The sequence below is a fragment of the Homalodisca vitripennis genome, chromosome 4 (assembly GCF_021130785.1).
Source record: "Homalodisca vitripennis isolate AUS2020 chromosome 4, UT_GWSS_2.1, whole genome shotgun sequence".
Lineage (NCBI taxonomy): Eukaryota > Metazoa > Arthropoda > Insecta > Hemiptera > Cicadellidae > Homalodisca > Homalodisca vitripennis.
In genome coordinates, this window is record NC_060210.1 from 175,506,535 (window position 1) to 175,513,389 (window position 6,855).

Consider the following 6,855-nt stretch of genomic DNA (forward strand, 5'->3'; position numbering starts at 1 on the left):
AGACATTTGGGAATTCCATTCTTAAATTTATTTGTTTTTTTTAACAGATACTATGGTCCACTCAGTTTAATTTCATTCTTTACATGTGCATAACAAATATTTTTCAAATTCTATTTCAAAAATGCACAAAAGCTTGGCTCAATAATATACAACAAATCTCAGAATAAGATTGGCAATGAATGGTAATTTTCATGATTTTAAACACAATGATAAAACAACCTCCAATAATGAATAAGAACCTTATACACATTTTTACATGATAAACACCATTTATTTTCAGTTTCCTAGCAGCTATTGTTATCAAAAATACACCATACAATATAAAAATTTTTTTTTAATTTTTTGACGAAAACTACATAAAACATAACAAAGACATCCAAACACCAAAATAAACAAATTAAGAGTATATTATATTTCCGTTTCTTGTATTTCTAGTTTATAGTCGACATCTATTATTGCTTGTGGCTGAGCAAGTATTTATTTTTTCTAACATTTGATTTTCCCAACTGTTGGTTTCCCCTCAAATAAATTGAATTTCTATTCAAGAATGTTAGATTTCTGCATTAGCATATAAAGCTGTCAACTCAAATAGGTAAATATGTTTTTTGGCATCAAAAGAACTTTCACAATCATAACCGTAACAAAATACATATCAAAGTTTTAATGACAGTTTTATAAATTATCTTCTGAAGTTGAATTTTATTAAAGTGACAACATACTCTACAAGGGCCTTTTTTTATCCCGATCTCATACCTTGACGACCAGACACGTGGTAGGTCTGTAATGTACGCAGTAGTCAATCGCGCATCTTCCCCCTACAAAATTTGTTACTGCCAAGTTCAAGTAGTTTGTGCTGAACTGGAGTCGCATAAACATAGCCGCATCTATTGATTCTCCCACCAAATGTGTGTTGAGGTGTGTTATTCATTTCCCACAAGCAGAAGTGAATAGTACACCAGAAATTCAGTGGAGAATGTGCCATGTTTACGGAGAAAACTTTATAAGCGATGGTGCTGTACGTTAATGTTTAGTGATGGCCGAACTAATGTGCACGATGAAGAAGGTCAAGGACACAAGTCTGTCGCTAAAAACGGCCTTGTTAAACAAATTGACAAAGGTCTTAGAGTAAACTGTAGATTCACAATAAATGCTTTGTCTTTGGAATTTCCAAAAGTGTCAATATCTTTTCTTTACTCTATTATTACAGACAAGTTAGGCTACAAAAAGATTTGTGCTTCCTGGGTGCCGAAGATGTTGACTGACACCCACAAAAATTGCTCCAGTTTTGACATTCTTTGAATTTGATACTCGGCCAACTTTAAACTTTTGACGTGATTCACACACAACACATTCACTCATGTTTTCTCTGTAAACACAGTACATTCTTTGATGGATTTTTTATGCATTATACCCTTCTGCTTGCAGGAAAAGAATAACACTCCTCAGTTTACATTTTGCAGCAGAATAGATAAAGAAGGCCATGCCCATGCAACTGCAGCTCAGTTTCTGCAACTAGATACTTGAACTCGGTAATGACAAATATTATAGCGGGGAAGATGCGTTCGACTTCTGCGCTCATCACGGACCTACCACATGTCCGTCATACTGTGAGAATGGAAATTGAAAAAAAAAAACGGCCCTCTTATTTTAACTAATATGTCATTTAACTTACATGAAAAAGTATATTGTACTGAGATATTTTTGGATGTGGCACACTAATGCTTTCATAAGAAAATACGTTTATAAGACTTCTAAGCTGTAAGTAGATTATCATAAAGGCCAAATTTAAACAGCAATATATTTAACTACTTTATCCACATACATTAGAGTATTAAATTATTACTGATAACAAATAAAAACACAGCTGAACTATACCATATTATGAAATACCTACAACGTAATTCGGTTTGCCACTTTGGTTTGTTAACATTCGGTAGTTTGGACAATCAGAAATATTGATAATTTGATTACTGCGGTGGACACTTATCATACTTCAGTCGAGTTTTCAATGAATCTCTGGTATGATAAGCGTCCTACACTCGAATGGTCTCTTGAATCACAATTAGAACAGTTAAAATGCTGTCAGACATGTTTACAGTGTTACTGTACTGGTAATAGGTTACCACTGAATTACTTGTAACTGACACTAATACTGAAGATCTCTTATAGTAGCAAGTACTTGGTTATGTGCATGTTTTATATGATGTGTCAGACAAGTTTATTGTTCAAAATAATAAAATTTAAGTAAATGTTACACTGTTTTGTTTGTTATATTTAAAAAATATACATATCCTGGATTGTTTTTTATTTACCACTCAATGGAAAATTTCAGAAGGAAAAGTTAGATGTCATTTGATACTAACACAACTTTAATATTATGAGAAATAACAAAATACTAGCGACTAGTGACACTAGACAGATGTCTTTAGCAGATGATCTTGTTGAGAAATAAATTCTGAACGCAGTGATGTAGCTAAAATCATTCCTAAACGAAGTTTTCCTGCTGCAAAGTATAGGGAAAAGGGGTACTTTGGGATTGATTATACCTACCACACCAGTATGAAGAACACAAAAATATAAATTTATAGAAACAAACATGATAGAACGAAAAAACAACTCTTTAATTACAAAATTATCAATTGTTAATGGGGTCAGATTCCGTTATATGCCCCCAACGCTTAAACTTTTTACAATGAACTTAGAATGTTATAAAATGATGTAGCTGAGTAACAGAACTAACATTCCATCAATCAACAAGCATTTCCAGGTATTGTGATCGGTATTGTTGTCGCTGTTATCTTATCTTTCTCGAGAATCCCGATTACGGCAGGCCGCGCGGCATCACATGATTATTTAAGTGTTTTGCACAGTACATAATTGCCTTTCCATTACAATTCAATTTATATTTCTGATCAGCCCCTCTAGAATTTGATATTTTTACTGATAGGGACTATCTCGAGGGATGTTTTTTCTTTCGTTGACATCAGCACGGGGCAGCACATGCCGAAGCCCGCGCTGATGGCCGGAGGCACTCGCATTTTGGGTAGCGGAGTGTTATCAAGAATAAAAACAAGTTTTGTGTGTTTTTTTCAATAAAGAGTTTAGTTTTTGTTGAATTTTTGTGTTTGGAGAAATGTAGGGGTAAAACACAGAGTATAACAAAGCGACGCACCAACTGAAAGGGCGGCGAGACACTGCAATCACTTTATCTACTAGACCGCTCGACTTTGACCTCTGTCTGAGGATGGGGAGGGGTTTGCGATAAGACAATTCCTATTTTATATTGACGAAATATTGTTCTACACTAATCTAGTAATCAGTAGAAGCAAAATGTCAAGTAACGATTCATGTCTGGGTGTGGTCGGTATAATCCCAAAGTACCGGAAAAGGTCTCGTTATTCACACGCTCTCGAGGTGCACAACCAGACACGGCAAACCAACATTTGTATTGCAACTTTATCATTTTGGTGCCTACTTATTACGCATTAATATTCAATAAACTATATATCAAATTAATCAGTGAAACACCACAATTAATTTGGTATAATATTTGTCCTGGGTACGGTCCAATAAGCGGACCCGGTTTTTTATATCGAAATTGGCAAACGATATTACTTAATCATAACCATCGATATAATCAATCGATACTGATGAATTATTTTTAACAACTTAAATAATCTATATGAACAGCTGTAAACACTTTCAAATAATACAAGGTAATATTTTAAATTTCACGTAACATTGTGTATTAAAATGGCCGTCAATCTTAGGGAGCTTCACGAAATTGCTTTAAAAGACGATAAAATATGTTTTTTATGGCTTCAGGATGTTGGGTTAGTACCTAAGAATCCATTATGTGATATTTGTGGAAAGGTAACAAATGTAACTGTCAGAGGAGCTAACATGGTCGTCTTCAGATGCAAAAAAGAAGGTAATGGTGGACACAACTTTAGTAAAAACGTTTTCGTTCTGTTTCATTTAGTTAAAGTTATGAGTTTCCCTGATTTTGGTTATGTTCATTTATTGTTTGTTATCATTAAATTCACATTTTAATTTAAACATATGATTGTTATTACTTTTATATCGATTGATAGTCTATGATTCGATATGCGAATATTAGGTATCGATGATTATATTCTTCGATATAAAAAACCGGGTCCGCTTATTGGACCCTACCCTTTGTCCTACTTACGTTTTATTTTCTGTAGCAAAGTTTTATTAAATAGATGAATGCAAAATCGACTAGTGACTGGTCATTCAACATTAGAGAAACATTTTTTTAACGAATAGTCACTAGTCATCTAACAGATGGAGGGTTAATGTCAACTTTTAATTCTTCATATCAGATGTTTTTTAGGTATAACAGTTTGTTTATGTGTCGGTAAAGTTGTCACTCTACTTTGAAAGCATGTACAGAACAGTCGTACACATCAATAGCCCACCAAAAGAAGTAGTCACTGCAACAAGGAGCGACAGTTACCTCTCACTAGCACACCGGATAGTCACTGAGCAGAGAAACATCCTCCCTGACAACAAAATGGCTGTGATAAACCTGCCCCCAGTGGCTACAGAGCAATACATTCCTTGATGCAAAAGTTTTTTCCCCATGCAAAACATATCCATAGCAATAGAAGTAGTCACTTCAATATATTACTGGCAGAATTTTGAGTGACATAAAAGGTACAGTCTATATCAAAAAAATTAACAATTTCAAAAGAGAAGAACAATTACTGAAGTGGACAACAGAATAAATTACATCACCTGAATGTTATTAAATTAAACCTATTTTAACAAAGATAATCTATGTTATTTTCCTCAAAGTCAACTAGGCTAGATAAATTATATTATCATAACCACACACTTGCACTTCATGATTTTGGTGCACCTGGAGAAACTTATCAACTAACTAATTATAAGCAATAGTTATACAAATATAATGAAAATTCATTAAACACAATATTAACTAGCCTACCTTCAATAATGACAATTAACAAACTAGGTATAGGCTACTAAATTTTTATTTTCCTTGTTTACTTCTTCTCATAACTTCTGACTAGAAATTTTTTCTTGTTGATTACAATAAAGACGGGCTTGCTCAAAAACACATGAGCCCTCACAACACATATTTATTAATTCATTTATCATAAATTTGGTTTTAACTTTCTTCAAACATGCCTTGCAGTAACGGATTAACAAATAGGCCTACTACGCCTGGTCGTAAGGACCGCAACTCCTATCTTGTTTATGCTGTTATCAGTAAAATGTATCGCATTAATCTTTTTTGCTGTATATACACACAATGTAATTAGGCCAATGAGACAGTTAATTGCGACTTACGGCGCTTGGTTTTCAGTTTTTAAAGTTATTTTAGATGTTGGGGACCAATCGGATGTCACGCAGTGACTAGTACCAGGGCCAGAGTTACTCCAACGTATATGCATATGCATATTAGACAATTACGGAAAGAATAGAGTTTTATTTAACTCTTCTAGATAACAAATTCAAATGTAAATTTCGTGCCAATTTTAACTACGATATCTAAAAGCTGTTTTGTAATGTTATTTTTATAATAACTATTGACTCTTAAATTGTTGTTGTAGTAGATAAAATATTTATTTTAGGAACATTATAATAATATGCTTTATAGCATTATAAACACAGATCTTTGACAATCTGAAAAATTATAATGTAAGAAAAAAGTAGAAATATAACAAATTAACAACACATCAAAGGTGAAGGGTGGTATGTTAATTTCCTATTTTGGTCCGCTATGCCCCGCACTATACACAGAGGGCATTACAATGTGGCCGTGTAGCAGAGTCAAACCAGCGGCGCGCACAGCGATGTGTACGGTTAAAACCAGCAAGCCATTTACGAAGTATTTGGAAAGTAGGTAAAATACTACACTATATCCAACTAATTCAAATCATGAAAGTGACATAGCGTGAGCTTTTCTTAAAGCTGTCTCTATTATTTTGTTTTTCATGGGACCGGTTGGGCAAAACGCATACAATATACTACAACAGTATAAAAAACAAAGTGGCAGATTGATAGAGAAGAGTTTTCCTGGATATTTTAACAATGAAACTTAGGTTTATGAAAGGAAATAAATAATTGAATGATATAATAATAATACTGAAATTGGCTTTAACATGAAAAATAATTTTTTTCAATTGATAATAAAAAAGTCACATTACACCATCAACGTCGACTCACAAGGTACGATTGAACTCATCTAGTAAGTGAACCATTGACGCCAAAGGTTTAAGTTACCCTTACCAAGAGTGTGTGACTAACGGTGTCGAATGCTTTTGCAAAAGCAATCTATTATCTATTTTTTCTTCTCTTGTTATGTTTGATAAAATAGTACCATAATCTTTATACAGTACCTGATTTGTGACCGTATACATGCCAGAGGAAAACCATGCAGAACTTATTTGTTAAAACTGTTAAAAGAAAATTGAACACGATAAGACCTGAAGTTTTTGACTTGGTTATGGTCAGAATTTTGTTAATGGAAACAACATTGTTTTACTTTAGCATTTCAGGAAAAATTCCCACTTCTAAGAGTCTATTAGAATAGAAATGAAGCTTTTTTGTTTTCGACAGTTAGCAAGATTAGGACTTTTGAAAACCAATTCAAAAAATGTATATTTATATGTTTCTTCGTGGAGAAAACCTTGCAACTAATTCAATCTATTAGATTATTAAAGAAAGCTACTGAATAAGAAATTGTATAGTGTACAATCCATAGTACAGTCAGTAGCTCTCTGTTAACATCGTCTACACTGCACTTACGGAAATCGACCATAAGAAAACTATGGCTATTAAAAATAATAGGCACCTCCACACCTA

General features: G+C 33.4%; 1 protein-coding gene across 1 annotated transcript in view; it reads right to left on the bottom strand.

The window, feature by feature from the left end:
* The window catches only part of LOC124360702 (serine/threonine-protein kinase pelle-like), a 76,528-nt gene extending 71,329 nt beyond the window's left edge, over positions 1–5,199 (bottom strand). The window contains exon 1 of the mRNA XM_046814532.1: positions 4,973–5,199. The gene's annotated coding sequence lies outside the window, so the exon portion shown is untranslated. The remainder of the gene's footprint in view (positions 1–4,972) is intronic.
* Positions 5,200–6,855: the final 1,656 nt, after the last annotated feature.